Source organism: Macaca mulatta, chromosome 11 (genome assembly GCF_049350105.2).
Source record: "Macaca mulatta isolate MMU2019108-1 chromosome 11, T2T-MMU8v2.0, whole genome shotgun sequence".
In the NCBI taxonomy this organism is placed as follows: Eukaryota; Metazoa; Chordata; class Mammalia; order Primates; family Cercopithecidae; genus Macaca; species Macaca mulatta.
In genome coordinates, this window is record NC_133416.1 from 135,615,352 (window position 1) to 135,634,693 (window position 19,342).

The 19,342-nt window shown below is 46.0% G+C and overlaps 1 long non-coding RNA gene across 1 annotated transcript; it reads left to right on the forward strand.

The window, feature by feature from the left end:
* Positions 1–3,276: 3,276 nt before the first annotated feature.
* On the forward strand, positions 3,277–10,187 carry LOC144333248 (uncharacterized). The gene is made up of 3 exons (XR_013401762.1): positions 3,277–3,389; positions 9,110–9,308; positions 9,915–10,187. It is a non-coding gene; the product is annotated as an uncharacterized LOC144333248 (long non-coding RNA).
* Positions 10,188–19,342: the final 9,155 nt, after the last annotated feature.

Below are 19,342 nucleotides of genomic sequence, written 5' to 3' on the forward strand. Positions count from 1 at the left end.
TGGTGGCAGGCGCCTGTAGTCCCAGCTACTCAGGAGGCTGAGGCAGGAAAAAGGCATGAACCCTGGAGGTGGAGCTTGCCGTGAGCCAAAATTGCACCACTGCACTCCAGCCTGGGCGACAGAGCAAGACTCCATCTCAAAAAAAAAAAAAAAAGATGTGTGGCACCTCCCACTCATTCTCTCTTCCTCCTGCTCCAGTCGTGTATGACGTGTCTCCTTCCTCTTTACTTTCTGCCATGACTGTAAGTTTTCTAAGGCCTCTCCAGAGAGCCGTGCTTCCCGAACAGCCTGCAGAACCATGAGCCAATTGAACGTTTTTTTAGAAATAAATTACCCAGTCTCAGGTAGTGCTTTATAGTCATGTGAGACCAGACTAACACCCAAGGGGAGCCAGCATGTCACATGGTGAGAGAGGAAGCAAGAGAGAAATGCCAGGCTTTTTATTATTTATTTATTTATTTATTTATTTTTCTGAGATGGAGCCTCACTCTGTCACCCAGGCTGGAGTGCAGTGGCGTGATCTGGGTTCATTGAAACCTCTGTCTCCCAGGTTCAATCCGTTCTCCTGTCTCAGCCTCCAGAGTAGCTGAGACTACATGCACTCACCAGCAAGCCTGGCTAATTTTTGTCTTTTTAGCAGAGACAGGGTTTCACCATGTTGGTCAGGCTGGTCTCAAACTCCTGACCTCAGGTGATCCGCCCGCCTCAGCCTCCTAAAAGTGCTGGGATGACAGGTGTGAGCCACCATGCGTGGCAATGCCAGGCTCTTTTAAACAACCAGCTCTCACATGAACTAATAGAGCAAGGACTCACTCATTACTGCAAAGATGGCACTGAGCCCTTCATAAGGAATTGTAAAGGGAACTAAATATGGCCTGAGAAGGGCTCTGCACTTTTATATTTGAGTCCTTGTGGACAAACTGCAACCTAGGTAGGTAAGATTGAAAACCTAACTTAGGAGTATGCGCCCGTAACAATTAGCTGAGTCTTAGCCAGTCCCAGCGGCCATACTTCAACCAGTCATACGCTGCTGAGTGTTCAAACTGTCTTCAAAGAAGGCAAATGCCAACCTGTAACCAATCCAGCTGTTCTGTACCTCACGTCTGATTTCTCTACATCATTTCCCTTTATTTGTCTATGAATCTTCTTCCACTCTGGCTGTGCTGGAGTCTCTGTGAATCTGCTGGGATTCTGCGGGCTGCCTGATTCGCTAATTATTCATTGCTCAGTTAAACTCCTTTCAATTTAATTCGCCTGAGGTTTTTCTTTGATCAGAATCCACCCCAATGACCCAAACACCTCCCACCAGGCCTCAACTCCAACATGAGATTTGGAGGGGACAAGCATCCAAACCATGTCATCCAAGATATCAGTGCCGGAGCTTGGTTTCTGCTGAGACCTCTCTCCAGGGCTTGCAGATGACTGACTTCCCATTGTGTCCTCATGTGGCCTGTGCTCTGTCTGAGCATCTCCGGTGCCTCTTCCTCTTTCCACTAGGACACCAGTCGTACTGGCCTGTGACCCCAGCCCATGTAACCCCATTTAACTATAATTACCTCTTGAAAGGCCCTACCTTCAAATATAGTCATACTCTAAGGTAGTGAGAGTTAAAACTTCAGCAAATGAATTTGGGACAGGTCACAATTCATCCAGAACAACACTCAAGGGAATGACTTTGTGAAGGGCATCCAGAGAGGGACCACCGGTGAGACCTTTCCATCCAGGTCTCAAGATGTCTTATACGATCCCAGAGTCACCTTTTTCTACAGGTCTCTCTTTTTTGTTTCTGGTCATTCCTACTATCAACAAACATCCCATGAGTTGTGTGCACCTAAATCACATAGATTTGCTCAATTTGGGTTTTTCTACAGTGTTTCACTGCCATAAAAAAAAAATCACGAAGTCTGAATTCCTATTCTCTTGAGGCTGTTTCCCACGTGGCAACAATTAGCAGAGGATGCCCAGGGCTTTAAATAGGGAACACTGTCCCTAATTTAACAAAAAAATATGTGAGCACCTACTATGTGTTAGGGCTATTTTAGGCATTGGGGACTGTTATTTAAGAGACCCAAATAGAGACCCTCTATCAACTAACACAGACTCTAAGGCTAAAGAAACAGAAGTAACCTTCTGGCAAATGTCTACATTCCTATGGCTATGAGAAAAACCACACTCTTCCTAAATTCCCTAGCAATAGAAGCTATCAGGCAAATTGTCAGATATAAAGAATCAAATTTCAGCACATGTTCATGCTAAAATCCCACCCCAAAGTGAACATGGGACATATGTTATATGTTATATGTATGTTTATCCATTATACATGCACTCAGCTCCTCTTACAAGCATGTAGAGCTTTTCCCTCCAAACCTGCTGAATATATACGACTCTACTGTGGAATATGGGCCCTGGGAGGCATAAAACCCAACCTGCCCCTTCCCTCCTTGAAGAGAGAAATCTTTGGCACATGCAAGATACTGTTTCTTCTTGGGTTGCAAACTGATATGGCCAATTGTCAGAGGCCTTCGAACCAGAGAAACTCCACATTTAAGGACATCTGTGACTACACTGGGCCCACCCAGGTAATAGACGCTGAATAGGGGCTGGGTAAAATGAAGCTGAGACCAACTGGGCTGCATTCCCAGATGTTAAGACATTCTAAGTCACAGGATGAGATAGGAGGTTGGCACAAGATGCAGGTCATAAAGACCTTGCTGATAAAACAGCTTGCAATAAAGAAGCCGACTTTAATCCACCAAAACCAAGATGGCAACAAGAGTGACCTCTGGTCGTCCTCACTGCTAAGCTCCCACCAGTGCCGTGACAGTTTATAAATGCCACGGCAATGTCAGGAAGTTACCCTTTATTGTCTAAAAAGGGGAGGTATGAATATTCCACACCTTGTTTAGCATGTAGTCATGAAATAACCATAAAAATGGGCAACCCGCAGCCCTCGGGGCTGCTCTGTCTATGGAGTAGCCATTCTTTATTCCTCCACTTTCTTAATAAACTCATTTCCACTTTATGTACTCGCCCTGAATTATTTCTTGCACAAGATCCAAGAACCCTCTCCTGGCGTCTGGATTGGGGCCCCTTTCCTGTAACACAGCAAAGCTCTCCTTTCTACTATTTGGCCCTCCTGGTAGTCTTTTGGAAGACAGGAAACAGCAGCAGACAAAAGGTTAAAGTCCCTGCCCTCATGAGCATACATTCCGGTAAGGGAAGTCAAACAACAAGCAAAATAAATGACTAAGCAGTGTTGATGTCCACTGATGACAAGGAGTGAAAACGCAGGCAACAAAGGGAAGGAACAGGAGCTGAAGCTGCACTTTTAGAGAGGGTTGCAGGAGGTCCCACTGAAAAGGAGCACATGCGCAAAAGTGCTGATGAAGGTGAGGAGCCAGGCAAGAACTGCACAAACAGGGAGAGTGGGCAGAGGCTGGGCGTGCAAAGGCTCTGTGGCCCGAGAGAACCCTGGGCTGAGAGAAGAGCAGAGGGGAATGTGGCAGGAGATGGGCTGGGAGGACTAACGGGGGTTCCTGGTGGTCTTTAAGGCTTTAAATGCTTGGGCTTTTCCTATAGTTGAGATGGGGAGTGAGTGGAAAGCTTGTGTGTGTGTGTGTGTGTGTGTGTGCGCGCGGGGGGGGGGTGTGATTGGACTTAACTTTATCCAAATGATGCAATAGCTGTATTGAAATGGGACACTGTGGCAGGCAGAAGAGTAGCTTCCCAGATACATCCACATCCAAATCTCCAGAATCTGTGAATGTGTCAGGTGATGCAGCAAGCAGACTATCAGGTTGCAGGTGCAACTAAGGTTGCCAATCAGCTGACCTTATAATGGGAAAATGAGCCTCTATTACCCAGGTGGGCCCAGTGTAGTCACAGATGTCTTTAAATGTGGAAGAAGGAGGCACAGGCCAGAGTCAAGGAGAGAAGGGAAGATGCTATGCTCATGGCTCTGAAGGAGGAGGAAGGGGCCGTAAGTCAAGGAATTAGAGCGTCCACCCAAAACTGGGAAAGGCAAAGAAGCAGATTCTTGTCTGGAACTGCCAGAAAGAACGCAGTCCTGCCGACACCTTGACTTTGGCCCAGTGAATCTCATGTTCAGGCTTCTGATCATTAGAACTGTCAGATAACAAATGTGAATTGGTTGAAGCCACAAGGTTTGTGGTAATTTGTCACAGCAGTAATAGGGCACTGATAGAGGCATAGTGTCTCCAGTGTGCCACAGTCCCCACCGCTGCCTATTACACCACCTCTCTTCAATTACTTACCTGGCCCTGCAGGCACCTGCGTGTTCAAAATCTAACATAAGCTAACGATATTCTCCTGAAACCCTGATGATTTGTTCTCTCTGCTGGGCTTTGGACCTCTAGGGGTTAACTATTTCTTTGATGCTTACACTTCCTTTGGGAACAGGGAATTCTCAGAAAATGAATTATAGTTGCCCATATTATCATTTTACCTCACGATTTTAATTTTGGCAAGTGTTTTTCTGACGACACTTACATTCCAGCTTTCCAGCCGCTGGTAAGTTGAGAAGTTGAGAAGTCAGCTGAGAAGCTTTTCTCAACTGCGTTTGGCCGGAGAACTAAACTCTACAGCAAAGAGATTGACTATTTTTTCATTCCTGTCAAAGGTGGAAGGCGGCAGGCCCCATTTGAGACCCAGAGGAGAGGCGTTAAATCCTAACATGATGTGGAGGCCTCCGGGCATTAGAGGATGTGTCTCCAGCCCATGCTGTGAGAAGGCCACACTGCGGTGTGGAGCAGGCAGGAGGAGCAGGCCTTATCCTCATTGGAAGGACAAAGGAACTGAGCCACGCAGTCTCACTGACTTCTCTAAAGCCACACAGCAGAGCAACCACAGAACCAGATAGAAACTCCTCACTCATCCCTGAGGCTTCCCCGCTAAATTCTGCTGTGTCTCTTAGCTGTGATTTCCTCTTGGACAGTCAAACTTCTCACCCAGTGTTCTGGGACCTGTCCCATCCCTGGAGGTGAGAAGGTAGTTGTGTGGTTGGCATTCCAACCACCGTAGCATTTAACTCCCCCAAGTAGAATCACCCCCCTCCGCTTCTCAGATTCTATATTTTGTTTTCCTAAATGCAAAAGCTGTCCCAAATGCTGCTTAAACATTAACTGCTTGTGTTTCTTCTGCTTGGGGAGAAATCTCACGGCAGTGAAATCAAACTGTTACGAGCACTCAGAGATTCTGACTTCCAATCCCAAATATAACTTCTTAAGCATAAAACAGTAAATATGAAGTGCCTATTACCTCAATTTTAAATGATAAAGTCTTGAGTATGTTGCCCCAGGGATTTTGAAATACATGAGGAACCCATATAGGACAGTCTTTCAGTGACTTTTACTCCACAGCTGGTTGAATTTACAAGCCTAATACACAGTCTGCATATTGATCTCCTTGAAGAAGCTTAGCACATTGATGTAGCAATATCAGGATGGATTGTCAGCTCTTGGGAAAGGAAAAATGCACACTTGAAAATATTTATTAAACATTGTCATTCAGTACAAACTGCCAAAGTGAAAGGCATCTCACTGTTTAAAATCATAATGATACTTAATGGGTACTGGTGGGACCGGGTTTCCTTCGGGAATGAAGAAAAGGGGAAATGGCTTTCCTTCACTCTCCTAGGTCCTTTGGCTGGGCTGCAAATTAGCCTAAGGCAGATTAACAGGACAAAAACAGTTTTAATTACATGCATACACATGGGAGTCCCACAAAAATATGAGGCTCAAAGAAGAAAGAAAGGCCAGGTGATTGAAACTTATATAGCATCCCGAGCTACAGCAAAGAAGGAGGACTTGGGGCTTCTTATGGACTGGGGGGAGGGGGATGCGTGGAGACAGGTTCCAGAAGAGTAAGGGCAGGAAACACTGTGAATAAAGACTGTCTTGTTACATAGATAAAAGGTTTCTTGGGTAGTAAAAGTTTTCCAGGAGTGGATACTTTTACTAATGTAGGTTTCCTTTATAGATGTAAATTTCTTTTACCAAAGGGCAGCTTTTTAGAGCTATTCCCATGTCTGCAATTTCTCAAAATAATCAGTTCAAAAATATGCCAAAGAAGTATATTTTGGGGTGGCGTATTCTGGTCTTCTACAGTCATATTTTGGGGTGGCGTGTCCTGAGCCCCCAGAGGGGTGATGGAAAAGTTTTGGAGCTAGATGCTGGTGATGGTTGCACAACATGGTGAGTTTATTCGATGTCACTGAATTGTGCACTTTAAAATGGCTAAAACAGTAAATTTTATAATATGTGTGTTTACCACAATCAAAATAAATAAATGCCTAAAACTTGTATGTTTTCTCATCCAATATATGTGCATCAAGCACCTACTATGTGCCAGGCTCTGTTCTAGAGTTCAAGGACACAGGGGTGAACCAGACAGCCCCAGTCTCTTTTGTGAAGTCTGTTATGTACCAGGGAGGAGACAGCTCATCAACCATTAGAATAGAAATGATGATTTCAGAGAGTATGAGGTGCTGGGATGACAAGCAAAGCAGGTGCATGTAATGAGAATGGGGCCTGGGGCAGAGGCTGGCTTAGACGGGGTGGCAGGAGGATCCCTGGGGAGGATAATTCCGCTGAAGACTGTGATGCCCTGGCCCCTTCCACCCGACTGGCTGAGACTTGGGAAGCTATGGAAGAGGAGCACTTGGGCAGTGGAAGGCCAGGTATGAAGCCCTGATAGAGAAGGATTTCTGTTCCGGAAATGTGGAGAAGGCCAGTGTGGTAAGAGTGAGGGCGGAAGAAGAGGGGTGAGGGAGGACACTGGAGAGAAGCTCATTAAGAGGGTCCTGCCCAAGGATGCGGCTTCCCTAGAAGGAAATGTGGACCTCTGATAAATGATGGGTTTCTTCACTGCCCCAACGCTGCCAGCAATTGCAGGAATTTAATAGCCCTGAGACTGGGAACATCAACCCACTTCTTTTCCTGGCACGTCCTCCACACCTGTAACCGTCCTTGCTGAGCCCTGTTCCTGCCAAAGGCCCTCCTGCCTCCTCCATCAGCACAGGTGGGTCTGGTCCTGTTCACTTAAGGTCCAGCTTCTCAGCCTGGCTGCACACCAGAATCACTTGGGGAGATTTTTTAAAGGCTTCAAGTCTGAGCCACACCCCTCAGACCAAGTGAACCAGGATGTCTGGGGGAAGAAAGTCCTGCACACTGGGACTTCAAGCTCCCCAGGTGGTCCAAGGCACTACTGTGTGTTTCCCTATTAACTGATTTATTCTGATTTTATAATCAGCTACTACATCCCCTCTAAAATAAAACAGGCACATTTAAATAATTCTCTTTGGATAATGCATTTTAACCCCAAATGCATGGGAATCTGAGGTTCGGTGTCACCTACCGGAAAGGAGACTCACGGAAGGGAAATTCAGGTGTCTCTGAGACACCAGAACTAATTCATTAGTCGCACCCATTTTGCATGGAGACCGGTGCTACTTTTGCTGGGTTGCTTTAGGCAAAAGTGTCAAGGAGTGACGGTTGGACTTGGCTTTGGGCAAAGCCATTCACTGGTTTGCACACCTTGGAATGGGGAGATGAGGCCAGCATGTGTTCTCCCACGTGGGTGGGAATGACTTTGCCTTTTGCAGGGCATTTTCTGTGTTCCAGAGGTTGCCTTAATACTATGTTTCATGTAAATATTTGTATGTAAATGATGCTCCCTGAAGTCATGCCTTCAATGCACTCTGCATTAATTCATTTAATCCTCACGACAGCTATCTGTGTCATATCCTCTTATTATTTTCATTTTGCAGTTGGGGAAACAAGAGCACAGAGAAGTCCAGTAACTTGCAAAGGCCACACAGATGATAAGCAGCAGACTCAAGGTTCGGTCCCAGGCAGTGTGGCTTCAGCATCCACCATCAGTCACCCCTCAGTAACACTTCATTCTTGTGTTCCACTGGCTCCTTGGAACATAGAGAGAATGCCAGGGAAAGGGTCAGTGTCCTAGTCTATTTGCATTGCTCTAATACAATACCATGAACTGGGTAGCTTATAGGCAACAGAACTTTATTGCTCACAGTTCTGGAGGCTGGAAGTCTAAGATCAAATGACCTTCAGATTGAGTGTCTGGTAACAACCCACTTCCCTGTTCATGGATGGCTGTCTTGGCTCTCTCATAGTGGAAGAAGCAATGCAGCTCTCTGGGGTCTCTTTCATAAGGGCACTAATCCCATTCACGAGGGCTCCACTCCATGACCAATGCCCAAGGTGTCTGCCTCCAAATACCATCGCATTTGGAATTAGGTTTCAGCATATGAATTTTATAGGGACAGAAGCACTATGTCTATAGCATTTGGGCATCTCAGATCATCTGAGACTTAGGTACTTCCGAGAGAGATAAGTGAACTTAAGAAAAGCTGTAATTTTTTTGTTCACTAAATTGTAAAACTGAAATGCTTTTCTCCTTCACATGCAAACCTCTGGGTGGCTTGAGAAGAAAAGCAGCTGCTACTGCCAACTTAGTCTCCACCTAAGTTCTTCCTCTAGAATTGGCCTTCCTGCCTTGGATCTCCTTCTCCTCTTTCCCTTTCTCTCTGCTTCCTTTTCTTCGATCTGATGGTCATTTGTTCAGAAACTACAAAGGGGGTGTTCCCGTCTGAGTCAATTCATCCTCCCTACAAACTTACAGGATTAGAATTATGATCACCCCCATTTTACAGAATGGACAACCAAGGTGCAGTGATATTAAGAAACCTGCCCAAAAGCTTCACAGTAAGTCAGTGGCCAAGATGGCACTTTGATGCCAAGTGGTCTTGGCCAGAGTCCTGCTCTTAAGCCTTCCCTGTCCTCTTCTTTTCCCTTTTCTTTTCTTCTCTTCATTTTCCCTTTGGCTCTGGATGAATATTTATATTCTTATTTTTTAATAAAGGAAGATGAGGATTGGTTAAAGAAAGAAAAGACAACCAGCGAGAGGAGAGAGTTAAAAAATCACTTCTCCTTGTTAGCTGATTACAGGATTCTTTTGGGTGCCCTGCAGCTGTGGTTCTGTATCTAGGCAGCTCCAAATTGCACCAAGGCAAGAAAAGTTTAACAATAATCATGCAAAATCTATTTATTCTTGGCTGTTAATCTAGATACGATCCGCCCTCTTCATATCTGCGTAATTAGAAGTTCCGCAGAGGACAGAAGCCACTCTCAGCAGCAGCTGCTGTGAAACGCTGGCGGCCCCGCTTGTAGATGCCATGGCTCTCTCGGAGTCTTATGCACCACCCTGCCCCAGTTCCGCAAAGCTCCTCTATGAGAACAGGAGGAGTGTATGGACTGTCATTGGAGGTGAGTCTTACCATTGCAGTTATAGTGGACACCTGTTGGTTTTGCCTGTGGATCATTTTCCCTTCAGAACCTGTCCCTTCGCTATGGGTCAGGAAGCTGAGCCAGTTCATGATTCTGGGGATGGATATGAGCACCAGCCCGGATAACCCATTCTTCTGACTCTTCCTGTTCTTTCTTCACAAGACCTTGCTGTTGAAACTCCCAAACTAAGAACTGGTTCGTTCTGCCTGTGTCACAGCCCCATCCACAGATATGGGTTCCATAATGAGTGATGACCCAAACCAGGCCCATGAGCACCTCATTGCAAATTATAGTCTAAGTAATGGGAAAGATCTTCTCTCCTACCACTGAGGTTGTACTGCTTTTGGGTGATGTCCCTGTAGGAGCCTACATACATATTCTCAATGCTTAAGAGAAGGTGAGTTGAGCACCTGGTCAGGGCCGTCTTTTCTTCCTGGTGTTATGTACAAAATGTCTTTGTATCTTCTCAGTAAAAGTCATGCCCATTCACAAGGCCCCACACTCTTGAATAGCCATTCATCACACCCATTTGCCTTTTTTCCTTTCCACGGTTAACCTGCATTCCACATTCTTCCTTGTTGTTAGGTGTGGCCACGTGGCCTGGGTCTAACCAGCTCTACATGGGAAGAAGTGATGTAGGCACTCATCAAGCCTAGCCCACAAAATCTTCCAGCATCACTGTCTATTCTCTCTTATTTCATCAAGCATCTGGTTGTCAACACCTAGGAACCTGGGGATCTACATGTTCACATGACAGTTCCTCCACCAGCCTGGGGCCCTGAGTGACTACATGGAGCTGAGCCTCCTGCATACCATCCCCATTCCCCCTGCTGCCAATCTGACTTTCATGTAAATAAAAATAAACTTCTGTTGGTAAAGCCACTAACATTTTGAGGTTGACTGTAGCAGCTGCATTACCTTAGGAATGTACCACTGAACATGGTTCTTCTACTCACCATTGTAAGTGTGGGGGAATTTATCTAGTTTCTGAGCAACAGGATGATTCTCCCCCCAATCCATTCTTCTAACTCTTGCTGTTCTGTCTTCACAAGACGTTGCTGTTGAAATTCCCAAATCAACAACTGGCTCATTCTGCCTATGTCAAACTGCACTCTGATGAAATCATGCACAGGCCTGACTGGCTAAAGAGGAGAAGAAAGGGAGCAAAGGAAGGGCAAGGAGACCCTGAAGTCCCCAGAAGGTAAAGTGTGAAATCTCAGGATAAGGATTCCAACCCCAGGGGAAGGAGTAGACCACAGGCAGTGAGCAATGACAGCTAGAGGGTCTTCAGGGTCTGGTTCTCACTGCACATGGTCAGTTTACCTGCTGAGGCTGAGTGACAGCTAGTGTTGTGAGTCCTGGAAACAGAAAGGGCTGGAGAAATCCAGGAGCGCTTCCTGGAAGTAGTGGGAGTCAACCTTGGTCTTAAACCATGAGTAAGAATGCTGGCTAGGCAGAGGACAGAAGAGAGGGCACATCAGGCCCTACAACTTTGTGCAAATTCCTGAAGTTGGGAACATGCATGATTTTAGACATCCGCTGTCTCTTCCTTTCCATAAATGAAGGTCTGACCTAGGCTTAAACTGCAGCAAGAGAGATTTGGGTTACAATTTAGGGAGAGTTTTCAGACAAGGAGAAACTTTGATATGGGAACAGATCACAGAGGAAGATGATGAAAATATATTCTCAGGTTGTCTTGCCTGAGAAGGAAGTAGGAGAAATATTTTCTGTCACATTCATTTAACGCATCAATCACACAACGGCAGGATCTGTCTTCTGCACCACTGTGACTCCTGAAACTTGCACAGCACCCAGAACCCTGAAGGTGGTGGGGCCTAAGGTGGGAGAAGGAGGGACTAAGTCAGGGGTCCTCAAACCTCTTGACCACAGCCCTCAGTAAGAAGTGCACTTTACATGGTGACCCAGTGCACACATGCAAACATAGACACACACAAATGCACACACCCACATGCATACACTCACATGTATGCACAAATGCTCACTGCATACAAATGCACACCCAGAAACATGTGCATGCACACATTCACACATACAAATGCACACACAGAGACAAATGCATGCACACACTTACAACACAAACGCACACAGAGACAAATGCATGCACACACTCACAGCACAAATGCACAGAGACAAATGCGTGCACACACCCACAGCACAAATGCACACAGAGACAAATGCATGCACACACATGCACACATTTACATTTACATGCACAAATACATGCACACATGACACAGCCTTCCTGAATAAACATTATTCTTATTTTCTGTTTTTTCGTTTGTTTGTTTTTTGAGATGGAGTGTCGCTCTGTCACCCAGGCTGGAGTGTAGTGGCGCAGTCTCGGCTCACTGCAAGCTCTGTCTCCCAGGCTCACGCCATTCTCCTGCCTCAACTGCCCGAGTAGCTGGGACTACAGGCACCTGTCACCATGCCCAGCTAATTTTTTTCTATTTTTAGTACAGACGGGGTTTCACCATTTTAGTGAGGGTGGCCTCGATCTCCTGATGTCGTGATCTTCCTGCCTCGGCCTCCCAAAGTGCTGGGATTACAGGCCTGAGCCACCACGCCCAGCCTATTCTTATTTTCTTAAGCCAATGTATTAGTGTCATACTGGTGAACAACAAATTATCACAAATTTAGTGACTTAACACAACACATTTATTTTCATATAGTCTAGAGGTCAGAAGTCTGAAATGTGTCTCACGGGGCTAAAGCAAGTGTGTTGGCAAGGATGAGCTCCTTCCAGAGGCTCCAAAGGAGAACATTTTTTTTTACCTTTTCTAAAGGCTGCCCGAGTCCCTTGGCTCATGGTCACATGTGGAAGAAAAGTTAAATATTGAATTTGAACTCAACTGAACGTGAACACAAGCCATAGCCACCAAGTCCTGCAACACGTTGTGTGAGCCCCTTGAGACGTTCCTCCAGCGCTGTTTCAGAGAAACCTCTATTTCAATCTATTCCTATATGTTAGTTACTGAAAAACAACAGCCAATCACAAAAACAGGTTGACCTTTTTGTGTTCCTTGAGCCCAGTCGCAAAGGGCCCTCGTGACTGGGCCTCATGCCAAACCAGTCATTACAAAAAGAGCTCGGGTCCCAGACCACACCAAAGCTTCATGAGACCTCTCCTCGGCTGTGCACGGATGAGTGGCTGACTCTGGAGTCCAGGCTGTTGCTTCCTAGTCTGGTGGTGAACCCTCCAGTCTGGTGAGTGTAGTGTCCGACTCTGGAGCCCCGGCTCTTACTTTCCAGTCTGATGATGAATCCTCCATAGTCTGGTGAGTGTAAATGTGCTTATTATATCAATCTGCTTATGATCTCATTTGCTTATTACATCTGCATTGCCATTTACATGAGATAAAGGTTGTTTGCCCTTAAAGGTACTATATGTGTGTCTTTTCTTCTCCCCTCGCGCATCTCCCGCACAAACCACCACATCCCTTTGACCTATGCTTCCATCACACATCTTCTTCTCTGACTCTGTCTTTCTCTTTCCTTATGAGGAGTCTATGACCACACTGGCCCCACCTGAATAATCCAGGAAAATCTCCCCCTCTCAAGATTCTTAATTGAGTCACGTCTGCAAAGACACACAAGCACATGCCTGCATTTTCACACGCAGGTGTAAAGTAACATATTCACAGGTTCTGGGATCAGAACGAGGGCATCTTTGGGTGTCATGATTCAGCCTAACATAGCTGAGTACCCCCCAAGCAGACCCTGACGGCCAGATTCAAGTGCCAACGATGAACTCACACTGTGTTCCCAGAGCCTCCGCTGTGATCCTACATTTGTGTGACCTGAAGCACGAATGCCTCATCACTCTTGCACCTGGGTGCTTCCCTTGTGTTACCTCAGTCCAGGTCCTGCTCCTCCAAATTGTCCTACCTCAAGGCAAGGGAACTGGGCTTTCAGCAAGGCCCATCAAGGGCTCAAGAGCGCCCCCCACCCACCCCACCACCCACAGAAAGGATGTCAATTTCCAGGTGTCTCAGGCTCTCTCTGCAGTCAGGCAGTGGCTCCAGCTGGCCCCTGAAGGAGACTCACAAGTGTGAGCTGTTAAAAGCAAGAAGACCCTAGGGAGTCATCTGTACCCCAGTGTCCTCCTGCGGGCTTAGGCGGGACGGAGCTCAGAAAGAGTGGAAAGGCTGCTGAGGGGGCCTGGGGGAGCACTGATTGCACGTGCTGCACTTACCACAAGCCGTGCGCTCAGGTGGTCCCTATTTTATCTGGTTCTAGTTCACTTTTTAAGTGCTGGGAACAGCATCTTCAATTAACGTTATGAGCCCCCAGTGGGCCACAGTCACTGTTTAAAAAATGCTGGAGTAGATCAGGGCTCCAAACAGGCCCCAACGCCCCACAGTCCTGGAGAGACGGGCTGTGCCAATGGAATTGCGCTCTTAGGGAAGTAGATACATTTATTTCCTTCTTTTTTTCTCCAGCTGGCAAAAGGATAGGTTTCAACTCTAATCTGTTTGCATCACAGGCCCTTAGGTAGGGAGACAAGGACAGCAGCATTTGGGGGAGTGAATTCCCTTTGCCGCTATAGTCACACCTGGCTGCAGTTCCCACCCTGCCCCGTCTATACATTTGATTCCTCAAACAGGGTACTTTGGGCTGGAGTTTTTCATCTTCATCACAACCAGCTAGAAAATAATTGGGGACTTCAAAAGTAAATAAGGGAATTTGAATTTTTCAATTGAGAAAAAAAAATGTCTGCCAAACAGTGACTCATTTGACTCACTTCAAATGCACAAGCATCAACATGAGCCTGCTTGAAATCATGAAATTTCAGGGAAGGGGTGTTAACTCTCACCCCTCACTTACGATGGTGCCCCCTTGAATTGTAGTTCCATCCACTGCAGCGCTCCCTGGAGAGGCAGCTTCCAAGGAGATGCTGCTGGAGACACCCACTCAATACCCTCCAGGGAAAGGCAACCCTACTGGGAAACAACTGGTTTTGTAGATTGTCAAACAGCATTGCACTGAATAGCAGACGTGTTCTCTTTCGGATTATAAAAGTAAGAGCTGTTTAATGTGAAGAATTTGTCAGAGAGAGTAAAAAGGAGAAAAGAAACTGCCCATGGTCCTGCCCCTGGTAGCATTGTAATATCATTTTGACCTTTTTCTGTGCCTATTTTATTTGTACTGTTATCTAACATTATTTATAGGTAGTCAAGTTATATGCATACGGCACACGCCACCTCTCCAGGACTGCGGGGCATTGGGGCCTGTTTGGAGCCCTGATCTACTCCAGCATTTTTTAAACAGTGGCTGTGGCCCACTGGGGGTTCATAAGGTTGATTGAAGATGCTGTTCCCAGCACTTAAAAAATGAACTAGAACCAGATAAAATAGGGACCACCTGAACATACGGCCTGTGGTAAGTGTAGCAGGTGCAATCAGTGCTCCCCCAGGCCCCCTCAGCAGCCTTTCCACTCTTTCTGAGCTCCGTCCCGCCTAAGCCCGCAGGAGGACACTGGGGTACACATGACTCCCTAGGGTCTTCTTGCTTTTAACAGCTCACACTTGTGAGTCTCCTTCAGGGGCCAGCTGGAGCCACTGCCTGACTGCAGAGAGAGCCTGAGACACCTGGAAATTTTTGACCACAAGTAACAGAATAATCAACTCATGATACAAAATATGAATATGTACATTTCTGTGGGAAGCCCAGGGTCGAGGAGACCCAGGGTTTGTGCTGGACTCGGTGATGGTGTCAGACACAAAGGCTCTCTTCCTTATTTTCCATGACATGTTAAATGCACTGGTTTATTCCTTCAAAGCTTCCAAATGGCTCACTGCATTGTTTTCTTTATACAAAATTTCATAAAATTTTAACAAAAAATAGATTTGCATTAGATACAACATTTCACATACACAAAATTAACTGTATCCTTTCTGCTGAGAGGGAGAGAAATAGCAGGTTAAATAGTGGACACGGTGCTGTCCTCTCTTTGTCCCCAAGGTAAGGACAGGATGGGAAATGTGACTTTCTTGTCCCCTCAGATGGTCTGAACTCCTAAGAGCCTGTCACAGGGAATCTCCCAGTACCCTCAGCATCCTGTGCTGTATTTGGGGGACAACTGAAAAGATTTTCCAAATTACATAGCCAGGAGTTGGCAGACCATTTCCATAAAGAGCCAGATAGTATTTTTAGCTTTGAGGGCTATACAGTCTGTGTCGCAACTACTGAATTTTGCCATGGTAACAGGAAAACAGTCTTAGACAATATATAAATAATGGGCATGACTGTGTGCTAATAAAACTTTATTTACAAAAGCCGGCAAAGGGCTGGATTTGGCCCCTTCACTGTAGTTTCCCCACCCTTGCCATATACAATTCGTTACATTTGCCTTAGCAGGGAGTCCGCTTCATCTTCCCAGCTCTCATTTCTCCACGAGAATGTGAGCTTCCTCTCAGCCCTGGCAGGAGGAGGACTGTTGGGGCAAGACCCACCCTTCTCTCTGCCCTCACTGACTCCCACCCTTGGAGGAGGAGTGTTTATCTGACCGGTAGATTGGGAGGAAGAACAGCTGGTGCAACTCAGCCCCTCCCCACCCTCTTTTCAGAGCACCGTCCCCATTCCCCACCCACCCACCTCTCCTCTGCTCTTCTCTAGGCCTGTATGGAGGGGGCTAGTTCTGGGTGGGTGCAGTCCATTCTGGAGGGAGCAGACGAGAACACCCCAACCTGGCCACAAGTCAGGTCATGTCCTTCAATCCAGCTGATGCAACAACAGAGCAGGTGGATTTTCTGCATCCATCCACTTCCTGTTCTTATCTCTCCACCGATTCCAAGCTGAGAGGCTGAGTTTGAGATCATCTGCTTCCCTGACAGATTCTCCCCAGCCCCTGCTCCCCCGCACCTCTGTGCCCAGGGAGGTGGCCTCCATGGGCTCTTGTCTTCAGCATCCAGCTGGGCTTGGCTGATGGGAGGCACCAACAGAAGACGGAAGAGTGGGAAGAAAGTAAGGTTGGGCATTTATTCCCCACACCCTCCTGTGAGAGCATCCTGGCTGGCTCGCATCCGTTACCCAAGGCTAAAGTGCCCATCACATTTAATCTCTATTTATCCGTTCCATGTTCCAAGAACCACCCTTTCCCCTTGTCCCCTTAGGTCTGGGAGTGATCACAGCTCCCCACTCTCCCCAGCCCCAAATCTGTATTATTTCTTTGATTTCCTCAAACCCTGACCACACCTTTATAAACAGTCCCTTTATAAAACTCTCTCCACATTCCTAGTTTGAGTGTGCATTTCTTACCTGCTGAGAGGCTGACAGATACAGGAGGTGGGGAACAATACATCATCTCCATTTCCCATTCTGCCATGATTCTGCCCTTAAATCCTGCACTGGGTTGAACAGTGTCTCCCTCAAATTCATGTCTACCCAGAACCTCAGAATGTGTCCTTATTTGGGAGTAGAATCTCTGCAGGTGTAATTGAGGGAAGGATGGAGGTAAGATTGTCAGAGGCGTTTAAACCAGAGCAACTCCATCTCGAACAGGAGCTGGGTAAAATGAGGCTGAAACCCACTGGGCTGAATTCCCTGTTAAAGCATTCTAAGTTACAAGATGAAATAGGAGGTTGGCACAAGATACAGGTCATAAAAACCTCGCGTAAAAACAGGCTGCAGTAAAGAAGCCATCACCCAAACCAAGACGGCCATCAGAGTGACCCCTGATTGTCCTCACTGCTACTCTCCTACCAGCGCCGTGACAGTTTACAAACGCCATGGCAACCACAGAACATTACCCTATATGGTCTAAAAAGGGGAGGCATGAATAATCCACCCCTTGTTTAGCATATCATCAAGAAATAACCATAAAAATGGGCAACCAGCAGCCCTCGGGGCTGCTCTGTCTATGAAGTAGCCATTGTTTTATTCCTTTGCTTTCCTAATAAACTTGCTTTCACTTTACTCTATGGAGTTATCCTGAATTCTTTCTTGTGCAAGATCCAAGGACCTTCTCTTGGGGTCTGGATCAGGACCCGTTTCCTGTAACAGGATCATATTGGATTCAGGTGGACCTTTAAGCCAGTGAGGCTGCTCTTGTAAGAGACAGAAAAGGACACTGACACAGAGAAGAAGACCATGTGAAGACAGATACAGAGATGGCAGAGATGCAGCCACAAGCCAAGGAATGCCCGGGGACCAGAAGCAAGAAGAAGCGGGAAGACTCCTCCTCTAGAGAATTTGGAGGGAAGCACAGACCTGCCCACCGCTTGATTTTGGACTTCCGGCCTCCAGAACTGCAAAAGAGTAAGTGTCTGTGTTTTGGGCCACCAAGCTTGTGGTAATTCTTTATGGCGGCCCCAGAATACTAATCAGGAAACTGAGACAGATCCTAACCAACCAGCGGCATCCAGCATCTCACTGCAGTGTTTGCATTTTCCATATAACATTCCAAAATGTTTTTCTCCATGGGTGACAATGATGAAGAGAATTTAATTTTTTCAGGGAAACTGACACACTCCTAAGAGAGGCCTCTTTTATGGTGCCAGCCCTTCTGTAACAAGGTGGTAGCCATAGCCCCAGCCCAGCAGAGTCCTCAGCCCTGGAGGAAGGACGGGCTCCATGGACAGCAGCGACTCTATGTCTGCATGAAGACCCCAGTCGTTCCCTACTTCTGTTCTCTCCTGATTCCAAAGTGTCCTTTTGTTTGCTTTTAATTTATGACCAAATCTCAAGCAACCTCACTTCCTTCCAGTGCCCAAACCAGTACATCTTTGTCCCAGTGTAATCTCATGACGTTTGTCAGCCAAGTTTTTAATTGCAAGGAAGAGCTGTGCTTCTAAGAATCCATGAGTTTTGTCTACCATTGTGCCAGGGATTTTCAGGATTTTAAGCCTGTCTGCATTGGTAGAAACATGAAAATGGAAAGTGTACCTTGATAACAAGGTTTCTGTGATGAGTTTTATGCAGGAATTTCCCCCTGGGGTTCTGCTTGTTTATTTAGGACAAATACAACAAAATAGAAGAAAGAAAAAAACTCATCAGATCATGGATGCCTTTTCAAAGCCTATTTTGTGTTTTAAAGAAATGAAATTAGTGTCCAACACTTACACTTTAGGGCAATTTACATAAAACTCAGTCAATTCAGCCACACTGCACTCCCATTTGCACCTGGGAACATTAAGGCAGAGTTGAACACTAGCTACGCTTTAATGGGGATGGTGCAGGTCTCCATTTGCCACAGTTCCCACCTTTCCTTGCTGTCTGACACCTGCTGTATTTAAGGCATTCATCTTGGTGAGTGGGGCTCCCTAGATTTAAGTTTGTTGTCTCTAATATAGGGGCTGTTTCATTCATAGCTCATTCAACAAATATTTATTCAGCATGTAAGCTGGGCCAAATACTGTATCAACTGTTGGGGATATACTCAGTGAACAAGACAGGCATGGTCCCTGCTGTTAAGCGTCTTCCATTTCAAGCAGATAAATAGGGTCCTAGCATTCTGTTGCTGGAATGAAATTTACAATTTTCAATGCCATCTCAAAGATTTTGGACTTGTAGATACATTTGCCTGTGTGTTAATTTTCACCTCTTGGTGGCAGCGTATGAGGTTGAAGTCATGCCTTAAAGTTGCTTGCCCCATTTTGGTTGTATTTGACGTTCTTGCTGCTCTCAGGATTGTTAAACCACCTGCCTAAATTCCCAGCATCCCTGTAACTTCTGATCTCTGAACAATGCCACATTTGATATCTCAAGATTATGAATATGCTAAAAATGACACACAAGCTTTGAACATGTCAGGAATTAACATTCTCACCCAGTTAACACCTCTTAGCTGGCCTTCAGGAACTACAAACTTAGAATCTTTTTTAGTTGTATAGTCAGAAGGTTTGCTAAGAAAATTGACAAGAATTTGAGATGGCTCTCAAATGTATCTGAGAAGATGTATCTTAAAATCCTGAAAATGTACAATTTTCTTAGCAAACCTTCTGCTTAAAATTTAAGGAAAGATTTAAAAATTAAGCAATGGTTACTTTTCA